Source organism: Talpa occidentalis, unplaced genomic scaffold (genome assembly GCF_014898055.3).
Source record: "Talpa occidentalis isolate TD23 unplaced genomic scaffold, MPIMG_talOcc4v2.1 talOcc4.15, whole genome shotgun sequence".
Lineage (NCBI taxonomy): Eukaryota > Metazoa > Chordata > Mammalia > Eulipotyphla > Talpidae > Talpa > Talpa occidentalis.
Genome location: NW_023601543.1, coordinates 44,272,402 through 44,285,549, shown reverse-complemented (window position 1 = coordinate 44,285,549; position 13,148 = coordinate 44,272,402). Strand labels below are relative to the sequence as shown.

The 13,148-nt window shown below is 41.1% G+C and overlaps 1 long non-coding RNA gene across 2 annotated transcripts in view; it reads right to left on the bottom strand.

Moving 5' to 3' along the window:
• Positions 1–4,788: 4,788 nt before the first annotated feature.
• LOC119246071 (uncharacterized) overlaps positions 4,789–13,148 on the bottom strand; it is a 30,859-nt gene continuing 22,499 nt past the window's right edge. For both annotated transcript variants that reach the window (XR_008552005.1, XR_005125459.2), the window contains exon 7: positions 4,789–12,075. This is a non-coding gene — a long non-coding RNA (uncharacterized LOC119246071). The remainder of the gene's footprint in view (positions 12,076–13,148) is intronic.

Here is a 13,148-nt window from a genome sequence, read left to right as displayed (position 1 = left end):
TGGCAGAGAGCTTTCCCCTTCTCAAGCCAGGTTGCCCAAGGGCAGAGCTCCCTGATGGACCAAACCTGCGCTCCTGGGCCTCCAGTAGCATGGCAGCTCTGCTTGCTCTCTCCCTGTGTCCTTGGACCTGTGAACTTGTACCCAGGGCTTCTGGTGCTCCCCCTGGTTTTGGGTCACAGCAGGCCCCACCACCACCCTCAGGGGGGTGCACAGGCAGCTCATCTACCAGGGCCAAATGGGGCAAAGGCTGTGCTTTGCAGGGGCCTCCCCAGTGGTGCAGCGGGTTGAGCACAGCGCTGTCCGCAGCCTCTGCAGCACAGGTTCAACTCCTGGCCGGCCAGGGAGCAACAACCCACATGGCGCGGCAGACCTCTCCTGTCTCGCATACTGCTCCCCTTAGCAGTGTTTTCGGTCCGTCTGCCTGTTCTGCTCCCTGCTCTGTCTCGTAAATACTCTCATCCTCCCGCACCTGTGGCCTATACCCCAGCTCTTGTATAAATAAATAAATCTTAAAAAAAAAAAAAAAAAGAGTGTGCTTTGCAGATGGCTTGTCATCTACTTCTGTCCCATACAGGACATCTTGGGAGTCACCAAGCACACACAGGAGGAGCACACGAAGCTGCCCTTGATTTTCTACCTGGGAAGCCACCCAGAAGAAAGGTTCCCCCTCAGCCTCCTGAGTACCAGGAGGTGTTCAGCAGGATCACCCCAGCCCTGAGGCAGCACCAGGAGGCCTTGTTCCCTGGGTAGCCCCAGCTCAATATCATGAAGTAGGTGCCCCCAAGGTTGTGAAAAGTTAGGGAATGCCTGACACCCCAGAAATCTGTCCCCCAAAAGTGCTCCTGACCCCACTAGCACCTACTGGGTGCCAGTGCTGGGACTGCCCACTAGCCCTACAAGTGCTCTCCAGACCCAATGGGCTCAGCATGCATCATGGTTCCCATGGGAGGCGTGAGGGCACCTCCATCTTCCACCTTCTGTAGGAACCGAGTCCCTCGCCCAGCACACTGTCTGTCCCCTGCCACCTGCCCACCCTGAAGGTTGAGGGCCACCTTCCATTGAGTGGGGTTTTCACATCCGCAGCCACCTGCATGCCAAAGCTGTATTGCAAGACGTGAGAAAATAGGAGGAAAAAAGTTGTAGAATAAAGTACAGGTCTTTCAGTTAAAAAAAGCAACATCAACGAAAAAAAACTCCAAGCTTCAAATCCTGTCCTTGATAGGAAGGCTCATCTATTTTATTTTTAAGATTTATTTTTGTTTATGCATACAAGAACTGGGGTACAGGCCAGAGGTGTGGAGGGTGAGAGGATTCACCAGAGACAGAGTGGGGAGGAGAACAGGCATATTGACTGAAAACACTGCTGAGGGGAGCAGCGGGCGAGTCAGCAGAGGTCTGCTGCATCATGTGGGTCACCTCCCTGGCCGGGGAATGAACTCGTGCTGTAGTGGCTGCGGATAGCTTCATAGTGCTGCGACTTAATCCCTTGTGCTACCAGGGAGGCCCAGGTCTCATCTATTTTTCAGAATTCTGTCACTTGAATAGAATCTGCCCCCTTGGAACCATGTATGTACAACCAATAAAAAAGGCAAGTTATTCCCTACAAGTCCAAGACAGCCAAATGCACTCAAATAGCCTTAGATTACAGGCAGACTGACTTCTCTAAGGTTTTGAAATTCATTCTTTAGGGAAATGCTCACCACATGTCTTCGAACCCGCAGACCCAATAGAAATTCCTTTTTAATGAGCCAGGTTGAGGCAGAAAGGTGGTCACACCTGCATCAGCCATATAGATCAACGGTCTCTAGTATTATGTGCTTACTATGTGACAGTGTGCTTACCTACATTTTCTAATTTAAACCTCAACACAACACTAGGAGATAGGTACTCTCAGCTTCATTTTACCGAGGAAAAAAAGCAAATTGATTTAGTGACCTCATATTCAGTAAGTGGCAACAGCGAAGTAGAAATACAGGCACTGTGGTTCACAAGCTTTCTCTCACATTATAGTAACTCCTCCCTTTGGATATTCAGTAAGATTTTATTTCCCCATAGGCGTAATGACATCAAGTAGTCAGCTGGAGGTTAGCCGTGATTACGGAGCGCATCCTGAGCTCCAAACTACTCATAATCCAAACTCTCCTGACAAGGTACCTCTAGTTGAAACACGAGGATAGATCTTGATTCAACTCGGCTATGTTTGCATTGTGACTTCAAGTACCTCAACTTTATTATATACATCTATATACACAATTCTAATGAGAAGTACATGGCTAACATTCTCAAGTACTGAAACAATCAATCCAACGGAATTTTGAGGGAGTAAAGCCACACTGCGCAGATGAGAGTATCTGCACAGCAATAAGAGCAGCCAGCGCCGCTGGCACGCGCAGGTGGATGGAGGGCACGAGAGCTCACTGCCACGGATGCGGCCAACATCTTTCTTTTCATCATAATGCAATTGGCCTTCCTGGGATATTTCCAAAATCATCAACTTTAAAAAATCTGACAGGGCCTCAGGGTTATGTCTCAGCGCTATCACAGATAAGGCCTGAGTTCAATCCCTCAGCAGTGTATTTCAGCAGATCCGCCTGTTTTGCTCCTGTAGGGTAAGTGATTATCAGGCTTTTCTGCACTCCCGTCATGAGCATTATTGATGGATCCCTGGTGTCCTGAATGCATACCTGATGGTGGGCACCTGGAGTGGGGTGTGGGCATGCATAGGTGGGCACACCTGGGCTGAGACTGGCTTATAAGGGCAGCATCACAGGGACACCAGCAGAAGAACGAGAAGCGGCAGAAGAGAGCAGAAGAACAAGAGAGTAGAGAAAGGGTAGCAGAATGAGAGCAGGGAACAAGAAAAGCAACAGAACAAGAGAAGCCAGAGAGCCCAGAAAGAGTGAAGACTTGCCAGGGGCTGAGAGGCCTGCCAGCCTCCCGGCACCCCGACACTCCTGCCTGCTGTGTACCTGGTTGCCGCACTACCTGTAAAAGGCCAATAAAACCCTGAAAAAGCCACCGAGGGCTCCAAGACTCCTTTACCCATCTGCTCGGATCAGAGAGATCCTGCCCAGAGCCTTCCTGCCGCTACTGCTCCCCACTCTGTCTCTGATGAATCCTCACACACACACACACCCCGCACCTCTGGCCTACACCCCAGTTCTTCTATGCAAAAATAAACAAAATCTTTAAAAAATAATCTGACAGAATACAAGGGTGTTAATTCTGTGTTTGGGAGTTAAATATATTTCTTGTAGATTATAAAAAGTGAGGTCCTCACAATCCATCCTACCTTTAACACTCTTCTCCCTTGTATTCCTCCAATGAAACAACTTTTTCACCCTACATGCAGATCCTGCCTATGACTTTTTCTTCATCAGAGCTCCGCAAAGAAGTGACAAATTTCACCTAAGTAGTTAGATACCTGCATGGCTGCTCAAGTCCAGCTACTTTCCCACCCGACTCTGCAGTCCCTTCTTTTGATCATTCCTTATGCATTCTAGTGATGAGTGCTTGCACTCCAGCACTGTGAAGAGGTATTTTGATGCCAGTTTAATCACAATATGGGGAAAAAACCTGGAGCGGGGAAATGGAAGATCGCAATTGGAAAAGTACTTGGAAGACTGCCAGCAAACTAGGAATTACTGGCTGTAAAAAACCCACCGAGGATCACAATATATTTGAGAGAAAGCGAAGATATGAGACCCCTTCATAGGGTCCCCCAGCCACCATGTAAGTTGTCTTGGTGCTTCATTTGGCGATAACCCCAAAAACCTGTCTCAAGGTTCTTCAATTAGTTTTCCTGGCCCCCTTCCTATTTTTCAGTTTGTACCTATAATTAATAGTGTTCCTGCTCAGTCTGTGAACAGAATGACTGGCTTAATTTTAAACCAAATTTCAAATTCTTTAACTTTTAAATTGAAAAGATAGAAGCTTGCCTAGGTGGAAAAGTAACCTGACAAGAGGTACAAGTTAACTTGCGTGGCTTGGCTTAGAACAAAGCAAATGTAACTATAAGTACATATTGACCACCCTACAGGAAATATGAAAGGTGAAAAATATTTGACCTTTCCTTCCTAAACAAAGGTGTTTTCATTTCTTCTCCATTAGATTATACGAGGATGAGTTTTGAGAATGTATGGTATCGTGAACCCAAGATTAAACATAGCAAACGTGATTGGGAGATTGGCGAAGTCAGTCCTTGAGGGAATCGAAGAGCTACCTAAGGAGTCAGAGCTACAGAAGGAACCTATGACCAGCTTCAGAAACTCTTTCCTGACCTCTCCACCCTTATTCCCTGGGTGGTACAGACCTAGCCTTGCAGAAAATTAAAGCAAGCACCAATGGCCACTCCCTTTCAGAAACAACATACCAGTATATGGGTCAATTACATCACTTTATAATCATAGTTATGAGACTTGACTGTAACACATAAGGCAAGACTTCTTCAGGCATGTTTTAAAAGTCTATGTACTGAATTCTCACTTGGCCCATAACAGCTTAGCGCTTCCTTCCAAAGATCATAGTTGCCAGTTTAATTGCAACAAAGCCGTAGAAATTCTTTCCTATAAACACTGCACTGGGCCACATGCCTATCAAGTCGCCAATCTAACATTTGTGCAATCATTCAGAAATCCAGCAACACCAGAGATCCCTTCCCCTACTCAGGGGTTGGCCTATTAACTAAATTATAGCAATTTCCTTCCTAGATACAACCCACTACCCACAACCTGACAAATAGTTGTACGCCCTCCTCATGTCCCACCCCTGTACCTCAATAGCTTTAGTTTCTGTTTTTCATTAGATTTCTGTTTCTTAGACTTGTGGCTCCCCGACCAAAGCAACTGAAGCTGTAAGAAATGAGACATCAAATCATTTAACTAACCAAGCTGGTTGACTGAGGGAAGAAAGGAAGGAAAGAAGGGAGGGAAAGCAGGAGGGAGGGGGGAAAGAAAGTGAGGGAACTACTGTGGCTTGGTGGGGAGTGTCAGAACTTGTCACATCAAAGCATAAAGTTTTCCAAGTATTATTTTTTATTTAACATTAGAAAACATATCCCCCCGTTGTCTTAGTGGTCACATTCAGATGGCTTTAAAGTACTTTTTGGAGGTCATCCATGCTGAGCAAGACTGTTCAATCTTCAGACCACTGAAGGGTCAGAGTCTGCATTTTCTGTCAGTTCATAAGTCAAAATATGTTTTTTGTTTATGGAAGCGCTTAGGTATAAGATTCCCTTTCAGGTAGAAGGGTAGAGATGAAGAGATTTCCTTTGATATCGGACTTGTGCACAACTTCATTTATGCCACAAAATCAGATGATAGCAAGTTCTCCTATCCTTGTTTTATCGGTAGTGGTAGTTTTAAGATGCCAGAAACTGTGAAAGGAAGGCTTTTAGTTATTTTCTCCTTTCCACTTCCCAATAATGCACCCCCACCCCAGCTAAAGGAAGGGTAATGAGTTCAGCCAATGGCAGGCATTAAAAGACAAACATTAGTATTTCAGATGTATCCGATGCTTAAATTAAAATGTAACAAAGTAAAGGGAAACTTCAACCCGAGATCCTTCAACTTTAGCCTTTTACCAATTTTGTCATTCCTTTGTATTTGCTTCTTGATTTACAAATGTTATTGTTGGCTTGCCATGTAACCTAAAGTTTAGACACTTAAAAGTGTGTGTGCATTACATAAAGGCTTTATTTCAAGTGAATTTTGACTTCTGCTTTAATGCTTCCTTATGATGGAGAGGTCACTGATTCAATGAATCCTGTAACTATAAAACTCAGAGCTGAGTTGATAACCATTCAGCCAAAAATTGTTGTTTCTCAAAAACTTACAGCAGAAATCAGTGGGAAAAAAGTCCTTTGTTCTCATCTCAACAATAACCAATTATTAGCAGTTGCATTCAACTTTAAAAAAGCAATCTTAAGTTATACCTGGAGGTAGTAATGCCCTTTAGACCAATCCAGAACAAAGGCAGACTGACCTTGGAAATAGGTTTAACCTTTTCTTTCACTCTTCCTCCTATCCCACCCTCTGTGAGTGATTTAAATATTAGAAAAGGTCAAAGCCCATTTGGGTCCATATTTAAAGGATTGTTTTGGGGTATTTTTTCCCTCCTGATTTTTGCCAATTACTTCCAATTTTTATTTTGTTGTTCTTAACACTCAGCATAATAAAATTGTTAAGCTATTTTCATTCACTGACATTATTTTACTATAAATAAGTCTTTTCTTGACTTAGGCTGATGATACGCCAGCTAAGATGTAAGTTGAGAACTGATGCAAAAAAGAAATCATATCTCCATCTCCATTTTGATATGTACTATCTGAGGATTGTACTTTTATGAGATTTATGTAGGCAGTATTTGTTAGAATATAAAAAGGTAAAGAATTCAAATGAGACAACAGTGGTAAATGCGTTTCAAAACCCACTGTGGCTTGATTGTGAGTGGGTACCCAAGGCCTAGGGGTTGGGCGATAGCTGTTTGTCAACCCTCCTCCTGACCAGCAGTGGTCACAGCCATTTTTTATGGGGACAAGCTAATTAAAATAGTGTCTAAGGAGGATTCCTGCAACTTAAGGAGCAAGCTCAGTAAAACATCCTGCTTATTGTAGTGGCCAGAGTGGTAGAAGAAACATGGAGTAGGAATAAACCCACACAGTATTATTTAGGGAGTAAGTCATGCCCATAACCAGAAAATAGGCCAAACAAAAAGTTTTAAAAGTTCTCTGGGGAGGCATTCATTTTTCATGTCTCTGAGGCCAACTAAGAACCTACCAAAGGACATTATTTGTACCCATTAGGCACTGAAATATACTTAGAGAATAAAAGAATAAATACAATGAATGAACAGTAACCTCTCATAGTTTAGTCTCCAGGTCAATTAATAAGGAAGTGTTGAGTCAAGATCTCTTAGTATTTTCTGTCTGGGAATTAGCGCAATGCCTTGAAATAAGACACTTCCAAATAAGGCACTTCCAAAGAGTTTTTCACTTAACAAAGAGTTTTTCACATTCTTTCTTCTTTGCTTGTTTGTCTAAGTCAGACTAAGTGCCTTTTGCACCAGATATATTTCATTTAGCATTTAGCATCACTTTCAATGTTCATAAAAATGAGTAAGTAAAAAAGTCCTTTTATTCCCACTCTACAAAACATACCAAGGAGAAGGTGACCTTTTAAGCATTCCTTCTCAGTGTCTTAATATCACAGCTGTTCAATAGTTTTTTCAACTAAAGATAGAATTGCACTCTTATTAAATTTCTTGTGTTTTCACATAATATAGTGAGATTAAAGCACATTTCAATCTCAGTCTTTTAAATCTTTTTATTCTCCTCAGCACCTAAGAATAGTACTTTATTCAGAGAGAATAAATTTTCACAAGATATGGAAAATCTAAAATCTTTTTCATTGTAAACTGTCTCCTTGACTCAGGAGTCAGGAGACACGAGCAAATACTTTTAAAACCAGTTGGTTCATTTTCATTCCCATCTTAAACAACTGAACTATAGTATAATCAGAATGTTAAATTATCAACTAAAGGACAAATCCTGAGTCCTTTACCAGTCTTCTGGTTACAAACTAGGTCAATAAGCAAGTAACATTGGGAAAGAGCTAGGAAAAAAGTCTTGATTTTATGCTGAAAAAAACTGTCTTTTTTTCTTTGTTAAATCTCTAAGGCAAGTCAATGGGTCTTCTGGACCAGATCAACTTGACAAATTCATCTAGCATTGTGCCTTGTCGAGAACAGGCACTCAAACATTCACTCAGAAATCAAAGATGGCTTTGTATCTTTAGCTGTGATCTGTGGTCTAATGCCCTCCAGTCTAGGCCCATTTCACTTAAGGTTCAGGACCTAGAATGACATATTCCATCTACATAGAAGATGTTCTATTCATCAAATGAATCTAAAAGAAAATCTGAGTGATTTATTTTACTTCTTTAATGTCTCCAACCCAGGCCATGGTGAGTCTACCTCATCTGTTTTCAGCATCCAGAGCCACAACATCTTGGGGTTTTTTGTTTTTGTTTTTTTTAATTTCCCATCTCTTCAGTCAGGCCAGGGAGCAAGGAGCCTTCTTGTCTGGATTTTCTCTTTCCATCAATTTCAGCATTTAGCATAACTCCTTACAGAAAGTTATTTTCCCCATGTTTTTGTCATCAAATAAGCTTTTGGCAGTAGGTAAGTTTCAATCTGAATCATAAACCTCATTTACTCCTGTGAGCATCCAGTAAGGATAAAATGATTTTTATAACCTAGGACATGAGACATTTTCAGCCTCATAGAAAGTAATCAATAGTCATTCATTAAGCCAACAGTAAATTCCTTATATCTGTATAGAACAGTAGGCTTTGTAAATTTGCACACACAGATCCCTCTTGCAGGTTCAATAATAATGAGATTTTTGTGTCCCCAGTTGCTATCTCTGGGGATAAAATAGAGTAAAAAAATCAATTACATTCAACAGATATTGTTTATATATGTGTGGTAGATTAAAGCTTATAAATTGACTTTAGATATCATCTTCTGTTAACCATGACACAATAAAGACGGGTCATCTTTATATTTCTCATGCCATGAAGAGGAGACTGGCACATATAATGGAAATAGTTAATTTCCATTCTTGCACTCATGAGAGACTTAATCCCCTACATACCCCTTCAAACTGTTCAACAGTTAACAAATCTTCAAAGTCTGACTTTTTCATCAAGTATAGTCATAACTATGATGACAGTATAAGTCTAGTACTCAGCACCAATTTTAGAGTTCATAAAATTACAACATATATATTACCTTATTCTCAGTTACAGGCACAACAAAATGACAAATTTGTGTACTCTTCAGTGCCCGTAACAGTGGGTTCACACAGCGGGCAGTTGATATTAATTCATTTAACAAGTACTTAAACGCCCAGATTATATAAATATTTATACAACCTTTCTCATAGTGGGTGTCAAGGACACAATGAGAACTTTGTAGAGACAATGCTTACCATCCACAAAGTTTTATTCACATAGAAGATATCTAATGTTTTATATAGTGCTTTATAGTTTAGAAAGCACATCATATTCATTAGGTTTTCCTCTGTTCCCTGGAAAATATACCAGTAATAATTTAATTTGATATCACCAGTAAAGTCTTGATTGATTAAAATAAGCATATCTAATTGCTTACAGCTAAATAGAAGAGGATATAAATCTCCCTCTTATTACTTGGGAGCATTATCTTGGATTTGTGCCAGCTAAAGGCAATTAATATTTATTCTTTGATTCATAAACATGTGGTCTACTGCTATTTATATACATTGCTTTCATTTACAAAGTACTTTAATCTGCACTTCCTTTCTGAAATGTTCAGTTCAATAATGTGAACATTTTTTCCCCTTTGATATCTTTAGTGCTTAAGCATGTTATTTGGCACATTAGAAGTGATCCAAATAGCTTAATGCCTTGTGTTGCAGTGTATTTGGTAGTTTAAAAGTAGTTTCTAAATGTTTTCTGCTATATGAAATATTGTATTTTTACTCAAAATCATCATAGCAGCTGAAACAAGTTGGCCACAAATACATCAATTATTCACTTATCAAACACCCAATTCCTATTATGTGCATAGTACTCATAAGTCTTTAAGTGCTTCATAGTTTACAAAGCACATTCGCATAATTTTATTCCGGTCACCTGGATGTGATCGTGATTAATCACCACATCCTTGGTGCCTTAGCATAGGGACAGGCAGACAGAAGAAAATTAATATTCAGTGCACAGTCCCTGGCATTTACATCAGGAGTGATAAACCATGGCCCATGGGCCAAATCCACTTGGTTCATGAGCTAAGAGTAAGTTTCCTTTTTAAAGAATTGTTTTAAAAAAAAATGGAACAGAGACCACATGACCCTTTAGTGGAAAAGTATGATGATCTCTGGTTTACATCATGCTCTACAACTGACAGTGCACTTGCAAATGTTAGCTGTGCATGGCTGCCAATGTATTATTAAGAAGAACACCTTGCTTTTTACTGTGTTTTACAATGCTTTTTATATATGTTTAAATCATCTTCCCTCATGACACTAAAGGGGGGAGGGAAGAGATCAATGAAAGGATTAAGCCTGCTAATATTCCCAAGTTCTATTACCTTTAAGCCTTGAGGTAGGCATTAAAGCCAGGGATGGGTTGGCACAGTCTGCCAAATTACTGGACCACTACAATGAGCAAGGAATTCAAGCTATCTCCTTGGGGCCTCTCCCAGGCCCTAGCATCCTTTTGTTCTAGCCATAACTAAGAAGTCCAAACCCCAGGATTCCTGCTCATCCACGCTCAAAGAAGATGGTGGTTGGTACCTTTCAGCAGGCTGGCACATCTGTGTATTTGTTATCTGATTCTTCTAACTGACCTGGAGCTTCGCTTCAAGTTTTTGCTAGAGAGCCTGGCATTTTTGCTCCCAGCAACCTGATGTTTTTCCTCCTCTCATCAACCTAGACCTTTGGAGAAAAGGGGAGGACTGAAATATGTCACCCATATGTCTCTCTTAGATGGAATGGAGATGAAGAGAAATGAAAGTTTAAATAACACATAAAAGTTAATAAACAGCTCAAAACTGTGGTTAAAAACTGTTTAAGATGGACCAGGAATAATACTGACAATCCAAAGATATGTGTACGGTAATAACAATATGTCAGAATTAGGGGGCTTAATTGGAGATATGAGAACTGGAAATAAGAAAAAGGTCCAAGAGTAAGTAGTAGAGCAACAGAAAAGAGCTGAGATTTAGGGTTCTCGTCTTGGAATTTCCTCTGGTTTGAGGATTTTATTCTTCCTATATTCCCAGTCATGGGCCTTCCCACCTCTTGAGCCTCTGTCCATCTAGAGAAGCTTGAATTCTGGCTTTTCATGTTTGTTTCAGGCATTCCATCCTTGAGACTCAGATCTCGGAGCTAAGGCTTTTTAATCTCAGGTCTTAGGCCTAAGTCTTAGGTTTCAAACCCTCCATGGATCTGCAATTTAAGGTCTTCAGCCTCAAGAGTTGTCAGCGTTGACTCAAGACATTCTCCATTCAACTCACGTCTTATGTCCAACAAGCAGCACCTTCTGTACATTTTTGGCTCTGTTCTGGAAGGCGTCAGGGCCGAGGTATCCCTCTATCTTGGGACATGGATTTTTTTACTTTAGTTTTCAGGTCTCAGGTCTGTAGTCTCCAATCATCTGTCTTCTGTGGGGCCTTGTACTGTCTTAGCTCTTCTTTCAGTCTAGACCCTTGGGCCTTCTTTTGGTCTGGGGTCATCTCACAGGACAGTCTGGCATCAGGAACAGTTCTACAATACTTGTTTTGGTAGCTGGCACTCTGCACCTATCGGGGAGGGGTTAGGAGCCCCTTTGTCACAAAGAATACAAACATGCACACAAAAGCGCACACGCAGGCACAAAAAATATGCAAGGAGTGAGGCTTGTATGAAACAAAGAAGAGGAGACACAAATACATGAAGCAGCTGAAACACTCAAAAGGTGAGCAGAAAGGGAAAAGAGAAGACCCAGGAAAACAGACAGACAACCACTAGAATGGAAATTCACAAAGAGCAGAGACATTGAAGCACACAAAGCATGAAAAAGAGGAAAGAAGATAGCCAAGAGGTAGAAAGGAAATGTAGAAGAGAAATGCGAGCTAAGGAAGAAAAACAACAGAAGAGAGACCAGAATCAGAAAAGATGAAACGTCACATCAACAAGAAAGGGAGGGGGTCACAAACAATCAGAGCTACAATGAGAAAAAGTGAAGTAGGTGGAACAAGAAATAAGCAAAAAGCACACAACATGAGATGCAGAGACACAAAGTGATGAAGAGTGAAAGAAGAGTCAGATACAGGACAGCAAAGCGAAAACTAGAAAAAAGCAAAAAACTAGGAAAAAAGAGAAAACTAGAAAGATACCTAAGACAAGGCATAGACCACTCAGGAACACAAAAGGCAGTGAGGCAAGATACACATGGAAAAAACTAGCAAGAGAATCATGGAAATGGGTTCAGACACACTTTAGATAGAGAAGAAAGACCAAGACACTCAAGGAAGAATTGGACAAAGAAATACACACTTAGGAGTGAAAGTGATAGCAAGCAAAGGCAGACATTCAGCAGGAGCAGTTAAGAAGTAAAAGAAACAAGCCATTGTACAATGAAGGGACACAAGACGCACAAGAAGCATCACAAAGAGAAAACAAAAGAAAACGAAGAAGTTCATTAATAATTACAATAAGCAATTACTAACACAAATACTACTTACATTACTACCAATAATAAAAATTATAACAACAACCACCCAACGCAAATGTTCTTCTACTTACAAAGTGCTATTTTGGGAACTTTTTACACAAAAGCAAATTATGGCAACTTTGCTTGCCCCTAGATGGTATTATTTGGTCACTGTGTCAATGAACTGATGAAGCTTCTTGGGTTTTCTTCTATTTAACCGTGTGTCAGGCATTGTATTAAGCACAACATGATTTCATTCAACCTGCACAAATAGACAAATCTAATCAGACACTAATTGTCCAATCAGACCCTCATCACCTAATGAGAGGCAAAGGATTTAAGCACAGAATATGTGCCTCTTAACATTCTGGTACAACTGGTAAGGATTTCCAGAAGAACCAAACAAGAAGCTACATGTGAGTGAATATAAAGGGCCCTCACAGAGCACCTTGTGAATCCCCTCATTGTCTATGTCCCGTTAGAAAACTGACTTGATTTTCAAACCCTTCGCAATTATAATGGCAGATTCAATTACTGGGTTTCCTCTAACACTGAATGTTAACTGCAGAGACTGTCTTACAAGGAAGTGAGAGAAGGCCACCCTTTCAGCAAAAAAAAAGTGATCTTGTTTTATGTCTCTATATGTTTAGGACTCCAAAAGTGGCAAAGGCTCTTATTTGTGTCGACAAACAATTTGAGACTGAATTACTCGATGATACAACTGGTAAACAGCCTTTGTCTATCAGATGCTTCAGTGAACCCAGCTGTCACTGGTCATCCTTCCATCTCACACTCAGTCCCCCTGCATGTTAGACCTCCGTACTTCATCCCACATATGTAGTTATTAGCTCTGAAGTGACCCTCACAAGATTATACCACCGGGCCTCCCCAGTGGTGCAGCGGGTTGAGCACAGC